The sequence below is a fragment of the Heliangelus exortis genome, chromosome Z (genome assembly GCF_036169615.1).
Source record: "Heliangelus exortis chromosome Z, bHelExo1.hap1, whole genome shotgun sequence".
NCBI lineage: Eukaryota > Metazoa > Chordata > Aves > Apodiformes > Trochilidae > Heliangelus > Heliangelus exortis.
In genome coordinates this window covers 1,025,790-1,037,645 of record NC_092454.1, presented here as the reverse complement: position 1 = coordinate 1,037,645, position 11,856 = coordinate 1,025,790, and positions in this window count along the sequence as shown.

Sequence of the window (11,856 nt, the reverse complement as noted above, 5' to 3'; positions counted from 1 at the left end):
AAGCCTCTTTCCCCAACCCCTTTCCTAAAACCCCTTCCAAACAAGACCAAAAAAAAAAAAACCCCACAAAAACCATTATAAACCCAAGCCCCTTCCCCCAAAACCCCTTCCCCCAAAACCCCTTCCCCCAAAACCCCTTCCCCCAAAACCCCTTCCCCCAAAACCCCTTCCCCCAAACCCCTTCCCCCAAACCCCTTCCCCCAAACCCCTTCCCCCAAACCCCTTCCCCCACAACCCCTTCCCAAAGCACCTCCAAAGCATCTCCAAAACCCCTTTCCTAAACCCCTTTCCCAAAACGAGCTTCTTCCCCACAACCTCTTTCCCTGTCCCTAAAATACAATTGTCAAAGCCTCTTTCCCCAACCCCTTTCCTAAAACCCCTTCCAAACAAGACCAAAAAAAAAAAAAAACCCACAAAAACCATTATAAACCCAAGCCCCTTCCCCCAAAACCCCTTTCCCCAAAACCCCTTTCCCCAAAACCCCTTTCCCCAAAACCCCTTTCCCCAAAACCCCTTTCCCAAATCCCTTTCCTAAACCCCTTTCCCAAAACGAGCTCCTTCCCCACAACCCCTTCCCCAGAGCCCTTTCCCTGTCCCTAAAACCCAATTCCTAAAGCATTGTCACCAAAATCCCTTCTTTTCCCAAAGTGCCATCCCCTAAACCCTTTTCCTAAACCCCTTCCCCAAACCCTTTCTTAATTCCCTTCCCCACAATGAATGTCTTTCCCAAACCCCTTTCCCAAACCCCTTTCCCAAACCCCTTTCCCAAACCCCTTTCCCAAACCCCTTTCCCAAACCCCTTTCCCAAACCCCTTTCCCAAACCCCTTTCCCCAAGACCCCTTTCCCCAAAACCCCTTTCCCCAAAACCCCTTTCCCAAACCCCTTTCCCAAAACGAGCTCCTTCCCCACAACCCCTTTCCCTGTCCCTAAAATACAATTCCCAAAGCCCCTTTCCCAAAGCCTCTTTCCCCAACCCCTTTCCTAAAACCCCTTCCAAACAAGACCAAAAAAAAAAAAAAAAACCCCACAAAAACCATTATAATCCCAGCCCCTTTCCCCAAAGCCCCTTTCCCCAAAGCCCCTTTCCCCAAAGCCCCTTTCCCCAAAGCCCCTTTCCCCAAAACCCCTTTCCCCAAAACCCCTTTCCCCAAAACCCCTTTCCCCAAAACCCCTTTCCCAAATCCCTTTCCTAAACCCCTTTCCCAAAACGAGCTCCTTCCCCACAACCCCTTTCCCTGTCCCTAAAATTCCCAAAGCCTCTTTCCCCAACCCCTTTCCTAAAACCCCTTCCAAACAAGACCAAAAAAAAAACCAAAACCCCACAAAAACCATTATAAACCCAAGCCCCTTCCTCAGACCCCATCCCCACAACCCCTTCCCCAAAACCCTTCCCCAAAGCACCATCTCCAAAACCCCTTTCCCAAATCCTTTTCCTAAACCCCTTTCCCAGAACGAGCTCCTTCCCCACAACCCCTTCCCCTGTCCCTAAAATACAATTCCCAAAGCCCCTTTCCCAAAGCCTCTTTCCCCAACCCCTTTCCTAAAACCCCTTCCAAACAAGACCAAAAAAAAAACCCAAAACCCCACAAAAACCATTATAATCCCAACCCCTTTCCCCAAAACCCCTTTCCCCAAAACCCCTTTCCCCAAAACCCTTTCCTAAACCCCTTTCCCAAAACGAGCTCCTTCCCCAGAGCCCTTTCCCTGTCCCTAAAACCCAATTCCTAAAGCACTGTCCCCAAAACCCTTTCCCCAAAGTGCCATCCCCTAAAACCTTTTCCCAAACCCCTTTCCAAATTCCCTTCCCCACAATGAATGCCTTTCCCAAATCCCTTCCCCAAAATCCCTCCCAAACAAGACCAAAAAAAAAAACCCCACAAAAACCATTATAAACCCAAGCCCCTTCCTCCGACCCCATCCCCACAACCCCTTCCCCCAAAACCCTTCCCCAAAGCACCATCTCCAAAACCCCTTTCCCAAATCCCTTTCCTAAACCCCTTTCCCAAAACGAGCTCCTTCCCCACAACCCCTTTCCCTGTCCCTAAAATACAATTCCCAACGCCCCTTTCCCAAAGCCTCTTTCCCCAAACCCTTTCCTAAAGCCCCTTCCAAACAAGACCAAAAAAAAAAAAAACCCCACAAAAACCATTATAATCCCAGCCCCTTTCCCCAAAACCCCTTTCCCCAAAACCCCTTTCCCCAAAACCCCTTTCCCCAAAACCCCTTTCCCCAAAACCCCTTTCCCCAAAACCCCTTTCCCAAATCCCTTTCCCAAACCCCTTTCCCAAAACGAGTTCCTTCCCCACAACCCCTTCCCCAGAGCCCTTTCCCTGTCCCTAAAACCCAATTCCTAAAGCAGTCACCAAAATCCCTTCTTTTCCCAAAGTGCCATCCCCTAAACCCTTTTCCTAAACCCCTTCCCCAAACCCCTTTCCAAATTCCCTTCCCCACAATGAATGCCTTTCCCAAACCCCTTTCCCAAACCCCTTTCCCAAACCCCTTTCCCAAACCCCTTTCCCAAACCCCTTTCCCCAAAACCCCTTTCCCCAAAACCCCTTTCCCCAAAACCCCTTTCCCCAAAACCCCTTTCCCCAAACCCCTTTCCCAAACCCCTTTCCCAAAACGAGCTCCTTCCCCAGAGCCCTTTCCCTGTCCCTAAAATCCAATTCCTAAAGCACTGTCCCCAAAACCCTTTCCCCAAAGTGCCATCCCCTAAAACCTTTTCCCAAACCCCTTTCCAAATTCCCTTCCCCACAATGAATGCCTTTCCCAAATCCCTTCCCCAAAATCCCTCCCAAACAAGACCAAAAAAAAAAACCCCACAAAAACCATTATAAACCCAAGCCCCTTCCCCCAAAACCCCTTCCCCCAAAACCCCTTCCCCCAAAACCCCTTTCCCCAAAACCCCTTTCCCAAATCCCTTTCCTAAACCCCTTTCCCAAAACGAGCTCCTTCCCCACAACCACTTTCCCTGTCCCTAAAATACAATTCCCAACGCCCCTTTCCCAAAGCCTCTTTCCCCAAACCCTTTCCTAAAGCCCCTTCCAAACAAGACAAAAAAAAAAAAAAAACCCACAAAAACCATTATAATCCCAGCCCCTTTCCCCAAAACCCCTTTCCCCAAAACCCCTTTCCCCAAAACCCCTTTCCCCAAAACCCCTTTCCCCAAAACCCCTTTCCCAAATCCCTTTCCCAAATCCCTTTCCCAAACCCCTTTCCCAAAACGAGCTCCTTCCCCACAACCCCTTCCCCAGAGCCCTTTCCCTGTCCCTAAAACCCAATTCCTAAAGCATTGTCACCAAAATCCCTTCTTTTCCCAAAGTGCCATCCCCTAAACCCTTTTCCTAAACCCCTTTTCCCAAACCCTTTCCAAATTCCCTTCCCCACAATGAATGCCTTTCCCAAAACCTCTTCCCCAAAACCCCTCCCAAACAAGACAAAAAAAAAAACCCCACAAAAACCATTAGAAACCAAAATCCCTTCCTCAGACCCCATCCCCAAAACCCCTTCCCCAAAACCCTTCCCCAAAGCTCCATCTCCAAAACCCCTTTCCCAAACCCCTTTCCCAAATCCCTTTCCTAAACCCCTTTCCCAAAACGAGCTTCTTCCCCACAACCCCTTTCCGTGTCCCTAAAATACAATTGTCAAAGCCTCTTTCCCCAACCCCTTTCCTAAAACCCCTTCCAAACAAGACCAAGAAAAAAAAACCCCACAAAAACCATTATAAACCCAAGCCCCTTCCCCCAAAACCCCTTTCCCAAAAACCCTTTCCCCAGAATGAATGCCTGTCCCAAAACCCCTTCCTCAAAACCCCTTCCCCAAAGCACCATCTCCAAAACCCCTTTCCCAAATCCATTTCCCAAACCCCTTTCCCAAAACGAGCTCCTTCCCCTCAACCCCTTCCCCAAACCTGTTCCCAAAACCCTTTCCCCAAACCCCTTCCCCCAAAACCCCTTCCCCAAAGTGCCATCCCCTAAACCCCTTTCCCAAACCCCTTTCCCAAACCCTTTTCCAAATTCCCTTTCCCTGAATGAATGCCTTTCCCAAAACCTCTTCCCCAAAACCCCTTCCAAACAAGACCAAAAAAAAAAAAAAAAAAAAATTTATAAACCCAAACCCCTTCCCCAAAACCCCATCCCCAAAACTTTCCCAAAAACCCTTTGCTCAGAGTGAACCCCTTTCCCAAAACCCCTTTCCCAGACCTGTTTTTAAAACACCTTTCCCAGAATGAATGCTCTCAAAACCCTGTCCCAAAACCCTGTCCCAAAACCCTGTCCCAAAACCCTGTCCCAAAACCCTGTCCCAAAACCCTGTCCCAAAACCCTGTCCCAAAACCCCATCCCCAAAACCCCATCCCCAAAACCCCATCCCCAAAACCCCATCCCCAAAACCCCATCCCCAAAACCCCATCCCCAAAGCACCATCTTCAAAGCCCCTTTCCCAAAGCCCCTTTCCAAAACCCCTTTCCCAATACTCATCCCCAGAACTCCATCCCCAAAGTGCTGTCCCCAAAACCCCTTCCCTAAATTCCAATTCCCAAACCCCTTTCCAAAACACCTTTCCCAATACCCCTTCCCCATCCCCAAAATCCTTTCCCCAAATTCTCGTTCCCAAACCCCTTTCCCCAAACCCTTTTCCCGGTAACCCCAAAACCTCTTCCCCAAATTCCCATTCCCTTCCCAAAGCCCTTTCCAAAATGCCTTTCCCTGTACCCCTTTCCCATCCCCAAAAGCCCTTCCCTTCCCATTCCCAAAGCCCTTTCCAAAACCTTTCCCAATACCCCTTCCTCATCCCCAAAACCCTATCCCCAAAATCCTTTTCCCTTTCCCCAAGCCCCTTTCCCCAAGCCCCTTTCCCAAGACCCCTTCCCCAATAACCTCCATCCCGACAACATCCCTAGAACCCCTTCCCCAAATTCCCATTCCCGTCCCAAAGCCCTTTCCAAAATGCTTTTCCCAGTACCCCTTCCTAATCCCCAAAATCCCATTCCCAAACCCCTTTCCAAAACACCCTTCCCAATACCCCTTCCTCCTCCCCAAAACCCCATCCCCAAAACCCCTTCCCTAAATTCCCATTCCCAAAGCCCTTTCCAAAACCTTTCCCAATACCCCTTCCTCCTCCCCAAAACCCCATCCCCAAAATCCTTTCCTCAGATTCTCATTCCCAAACCCCTTTCCCAAAACCCCTTTCCCAATAACCTCCATCCTCAGAACTCCATCCCCAGAGCCCCTTCCCCAAATTCCCATTCCCTTCCCAAACCCCTTCCCAAAACACCTTTCCCAATACCCCTTCCCCATCCCCAAAATCCTTTCCCCAGATTCCCTTTCCAAAACCCCTTTCCTAAGAACCCCTATCCCCAGAGCCCCTTCCCCAAATTCCCATTCCCAATACCCCTTCCCCATCCCCAAAATCCTTTCCCCAGATTCCCTTTCCAAAACCCCTTTCCTAAGAACCCCCATCCCCAGAACCCCTTCCCCAAATCCCCATTCCCTTCCCAAAGCCCTTTCCAAAGCCCCATTTCCAATACCCCTTCCCCTATCCCCAAGACCCCTTCCCTAAATTCCCTTCCCAAACCCCTTTCCAAAACACCTTTCCCAATACCACTTCCTCCTCCCCAAAACCCCATCCCCCAAATCCTTTCCCCAGATTCCCTTTCCAAAACCCTTTTCCCAATAACCCCCATCCCCAGAACCCCTTCCCCAAATTCCCATTCCCTTCCCAAAGCCCTTTCCCGGCCGCCATTTTGATGCAGCCCCGTTCAGCACCACTCTCTGGGCCCGGCCCTCCAGCCAGTTCCTAACCCAGCACAGAGTGCTCCTGCCTGAGCCAGGGCCTGACAGCTTTTCCAGGAGAATCCTCTGGGAATGGTGTCCAAAGCTTTCCTGAAGTCCAGGTAGACTCCATCTCCACACCCACCCAGTCTGGTAGAGATTTGATCTTGGTCACCAGTGCCTCTTCAGCCAAAAAAATTCATTTTCTTTGAACTAGAGCAAAGAGTTTTGAGCTGCTGGTTTCTCTTTGGACCTTCCAAGTCCATCCAGTCCAACCCCAGGGACATCAGAACTGGATCAGGTTGCTCAGAACCCCATTAACCTGCCCTGAAATGATTCCAGGGATGGGGCCTCTCCCACCTCTCTGAGCAACCTGGGCCAGGGCCTCAGGGTCAAAAATTTCTTTTTCATAGTTAGTTTTTAGATTTTTTTTAGACTTTCCAAGTTTCTGGTGACTTTAGCCTGGATTGAGCTCTGCTCCTCCAAAGAGGGAAAAGCTTGGAGTTTGGGAGCAAGGAGTAGGACAGGAGAGAAAGAGGAGACATCTTTTTTGTGACTTCAGAGCATCACAGTCTTGTGAGAGGTGTTCAGGAGTCTGGAACTTTTATACCATCCCCAGGTTCACTCTGTTTGGACCTTCCAAGTCCATCCAGTCCAACCCCAGGGACATCAGAACTGGATCAGGTTGCTCAGAACCCCATTAACCTGCCCTGAAATGATTCCAGGGATGGGGCCTCTCCCACCTCTCAGGGCAACCTGGGCCAGGGTCTCAGGGTCAAAAATTTCTTTTTAATATCTAATTTTTAGACAATTTTTTAGACTTTCTGGTGACTTTAGCCTGGATTGAGCCCTGCTCCTCCAAAGAGGGAAAAGCTTGGAGTTTGTGAGCAAGGAGTAGGACAGGAGAGAAAGAGGAGACATCTTTTTTGTGACTTCAGAGCATCACAGTCTTGTGAGAGGTGTTCAGGAGTCTGGAACTTTTATACCATCCCAGGTTCTCTCTCTTTGGACCTTCCAAGTCCATCCAGTCCAACCCCTGGGATATCTCCAACTGGATCAGGTTGCTCAGAGCTCCATCCAACTGGACCTGGGATGGCTCCAGGGATGGGGCCTCTCCCACCTCCCTGAGCAACCTGGGCCAGGGCCTCAGGGTCAAAAATTTCTTTTTAATATCTAATTTTTAGACAATTTTTTAGACTTTCTGGTGACTTTAGCCTAGATTGAGCTCTGCTCCTCCAAAGAGGGAAAAGCTCTGAGTTTGTGAGCAAGGAGTAGGACAGGAGAGAAAGAGGAGACATCTTTTTTGTGACTTCAGAGCATCACAGTCTTGTGAGAGGTGTTCAGGAGTCTGGAACTTTTGTACCATCCCCAGGTTCTCTCTGTTTGGACCTTCCAAGTCCATCCAGTCCAACCCCAGGGACATCAGAACTGGATCAGGTTGCTCAGAACCCCATTAACCTGCCCTGAAATGATTCCAGGGATGGGGCCTCTCCCACCTCTCTGGGCAACCTGGGCCAGGGTCTCAGGGTAAAAAATTTCTTTTTAATATCTGATTTTTAGACAATTTTTTAGACTTTCTGGTGACTTCAGCCTGGATTGAGCTCTGCTCCTCCAAAGAGGGAAAAGCTTGGAGTTTGTGAGCAAGGAGTAGGACAGGAGAGAAAGAGGAGACATCTTTTTTGTGACTTCAGAGCATCACAGTCTTGTGAGAGGTGTTCAGCAGTCTGGAAATTTTGTACCATCCCAGGTTCTCTCTGTTTGGACCTGTCCAACCCCAGGGACATCAGAACTGGATCAGGTTACTCAGAGCCCTGGAATGACCTGGAATGGTTCCAGGGATGGGGCCTCTCCCTCCTCTCTGGGCAACCTGGGCCAGGGTCTCACCATCCTCAGCATAAAAAAAAAAATTTCCTCACATCTTCTTGTAGCTTATCCTTGTGTGGGATGACCAGGGGCTTCTTTTTCTCCCTTATTCCAGCAGATTCATCCCCCAAAAGCCCACCCATCAAAAGAGCAGCTCCTTTTCCTGGCTTGGAATTAACTTGGTGCCTGAATTAATGGAAAATCCTCTTGTTGCAGCTGCCCTGAGAGCCCACAGCTACCACCATGGGAGAGGGAGGGGAAAAAAAAACAAAAAAACTGAGTCTTTTCCAGGGTGTTTTCTGAGTTTTCAATTTTAAAGCAGTTTTGCAGCCAGCTTTGTTGTGTCTTGCTCAGTAAAGAGGCAGCTCAAGCCTGCACAAAGCATTTCCCTGTTGTGTTTGGGTCTGGTTTTGTTGTCTTGCTGTAGATAACATGAAAATGTCCAGAGGGAACTTGGGGAAAAGGAACCCAGGCAGACAGAGTGTGATAAACTGTTATAAATCAGCCCAAATCAAGTTAAGATAATGAGAAGTCAGTTCAAAAGTGAGCTGCTTTTTTTTTTTTTTAGCTTTTTTTTTTTTTTTTTCCCTCTCCCCACAGCCCCCACAGTACTGAAAAGGAACATTAAAACATTTCCAACTGTCCAGCACTTAGAAACTGCTGTTTCTGCAGCAAGGGAGAATCCCAGGAGACCCAGGCAAAACAACCAAGGAGCTGAGGAAGCTTGGCAGAGGTTTTGTGATGCAGCTTTTTCTGCCACAAAATAAATGCAGACACACAGAGTTCTTCAGGTGCTGCTGCTCAGTGGCTGCAGCATCAAAGGGATCCTGGTTTCCTTCTGAATGCTTTGGCAGATCAAAGATGATTTAAAGAGTTGTTAACACATGGAATTAACTGCATTTTGAAGTCAAAGAACAGCTGGTTTTCAAGAGGGATGCAAAGCACTTGAAATTACAGATTATTTGTGCCTAGGCAGAAATGATCAAGGTCATTTGTCTGCTGGCCTTGTCTATGATCTTTTTTTTTTTTTAGGAAAATAACGTTTTCTGGGGCTGGAAAAAAAAAATTGCTGCAGCTTCCTAGATAAAAACTGTTTTAATCCCAAAACTCGTTGCAAGAAATCACTAAGTATTCAGAGTCTTTTTTTAAACATCATTTTAGGCAGAATAGGACCCTGGTTTCCCAGCAACCTTGCTCATTACTCCTCTTCTTCACTAATTAGCCCCTGGCTATCAAATAATGATGCAGAAAATGAGTGTATCCTGTTGAATTATTATTGTTTAGGAAACGTATAATGGATTAAAACCCTTCTTGGCATAAATCTGTGGGGTTTTTTTCAGCCCAGTGGAGTTACACTGACAAACACTGGAGGTGAGCTCTGTCTCTGCATTCAAGTGCAAATATTGGACTAGGCTGGAGCAGACTGGGACAGGATATTTTAGTGAGAAAAGTAAATCAAAAATAATATAATACAAAACCTGGGAACCAGAGGAACCAGAACAAGGGGTAACAGGAGCTCCTGAACCTCCTGTGGATGCCCAGAGAGTGCTGGGTGGGAGAGGAGAGGAGGCAGAAGGGAGAACACCAGACAGACACATGAGACTTGCTCAATAAAGAAATAAATCTGCCTTATCTAATGAACTTGTTGGCTTTCTGTAATTAAGTCAGCTCTTTGCTCCAGCTTCACCTGGGTTATACAGCTGCTTTCTGGGCTCTAATCTAAAGAAACCTTTTGCAAAAGGACCCAGCAGTGCCCCAGCCCTTGCAGACCCAGCGAGACTGAGACAGATTGGGTGCCTTTGCATGAGGTGTTTGGAGCAGTTTCAAGAGACTGAATACACATGAATTTAGCTTGCATTTAAGATGAAAAATGAGGCTATTAATACCTTGTGAAAAACCACAACTGAGCTCCAAGAACTGGTTTAAGACAGTTCACCTAAAGGCAGGCACTGGTTTTGCTGAGACTTAAAACGTTTTGGTTTATTTTTCTCTTCCCTAAGCAGAGCAAAGGAAAATTTGAATAAGAAATAACTAGCGGGGTTAATTAAAGAGGAAAAAAAAAAAAAACAACAAACCAAACAGTTGGCTGCAACTTCTTCCTGGTTGCTGGAGAGGAGTGAAGCTATGCAGAGCTGGTATTTGTTCCTGGCTGTGGGCACAGGGAGAACAGGTGAGAGAACATATTTGCTTTCATTGTGGGGCAGTATCACAGGTAATGCAAATATACTTTTCCCAGGGAACATAAATACCACATCCTGCTACTGCTCCCCAAGCAGATCCAGCCCCTTTTTTTTTAAAAAAAATAAAAATCTATCAGGAAATACCCCCCTTTTGTTATTAATTTTGTATGGTTTTCTCTAATAACTCTGTGAAGTGTTTGGGTAGTCACTGGTGCTTCACATGATGTCTCTATCTGGCAAGAGCAGGATCAGTGCACATTTCCTGCTCTGGTGAAGAATGTTGAATTTTAATTGTTAGAGAAAGCAGGAGGAAACTGAGGTTCCTCAGAAAGCCTTGAAGTGACCCAGCAGAGAGACAGCTCCCAGAGTTTTAGTTGGCACCCTGGAGGAGAGAAAAAACTTATCTACAAACTGCAAGGGCTTGAGAGAAAGGCTTGTCTGAAACCTTCCATCCTAGCAGCACATTTCCAGCTCCAGAAAAAGAGCTGGCAAGCAGCAGAGTTGCTAATTGCCTGGGTGGCTGATTGCAAGCCAATTTCTCCTGGGTGCAAAGTTCTGAGCTGCCAGGCCTCCAAGAAATGTTTGCCAACAGTTTGATCTCCTCTCTCCACCAGCACTGGGAATTTAGCAGCAGGGAAAGGGGGGAAAAAGCCCAGTGCCAACCCACTAAGGATGGTGACAGCCAGTCCCACTGATCTGGGAGGGAATTGTTCTTCCCAGCTCAGACACCTGGAAAGGGTTTTTTTTTTTTTCCAAAAGGACGTCTGCCCCCTCGGGAAGGGTGTTTATTTACAAGCCCAAAACGGTGCAGAAAACCTCTTTTTCTTCTGGTTGGGACAGCACTGGTTTGAAATGATGCCAGCAACAAACCCCAGGGAGGGGCAGAAACTGCTTGAACAGCCCTTTTCCTGGCTGGAATTGCTGGAAAGAAGGAATGGGTGTAGGATCTGCAGCTCCTCCCAGCACCATGCCAGCTTTCCTGCAGCCCTCCCAGTTTTGCAGGTAGCTCTGGACACACAGAAATCCAAATTAAAAAAACCAAAACCCACCATGGCTGAGGGTTCCCATGTGTTCAAGCAAGGCATGAAGTTCCACCTCCCCTTTTTTTGCTCCTCACCAGCTGATGTGTTCTTTTGAGCTTCTTTTTTCTTGTGAGACCCCTTGTGACATCTCACAATGACCTCACACACAGACAAATGAAATCAAAGAGGAACTATAACTGCACGGTATGTTCTGCTGAAATGATAAATCCAAGGATTTGGGTGAAATCACCAAAACCCTCCCTTGAACACAGAGCTCTGCTCCCCAAGGGCTGTGCAACCCGCAACCTTGCCAAAATCCTTACACAAGGCAACACCAGCCCTTCTTTTTCTGTGCTCTTCTCACCCAGCTCTCTCCCTCACTTACCTGTTGTGTTATGATTTTTAGAGCAGCTATTTTGGGGCCAAACCATGCCAGGACAAAGTGCAAATGTTGTTAGTTTTCCACAGAAATCCCACGGTGGGGGATTAGAGAGAGAAGGAGGCTCCGTCAGGCTCCTGGTGTGAGATACCAGAATAATTTCAAGTCGAGGGAAGAGCTGCCCTCGTGTAGCAACAAGTCTGGAGCAGATAAAAATAATGACTGTGCTGTCGGGTTCTTTGAGCTGAAGGCTCTCCAGCCCTAGGATTGCTTTGTGGAAGTGATTGGGAAAGAGCTTTTAGGTACAAAATGTTGGAAGGTTCTCTTTTTTTTGGTGTTGTTTCAGCAGCACAGGGTGGTTGGGTTGGACCAAGTCTTGGAGCTCGAGCCTTGGGTTGAGGGTCTGGGCAGCCATCTCAGGTTGAATTTTGGGAAGCAGGAGATGGACAAAAGGGAGAAATGGAGCTGATGTGAGGTCAACTTCTGGAATTCTTCAGCTGCCTCAAGGGAGGTTGGAGCGAGGAGGGAAGAAGCCTCTGCTCCTTGGGAAACTGTGAGAGGAGCAGAGGGAATGGGTGGAAGGGGAGGGTTAGGCTGGATGTTAGGAAATATTTTTTCACTGAGAGGGTTTTTAGGCATT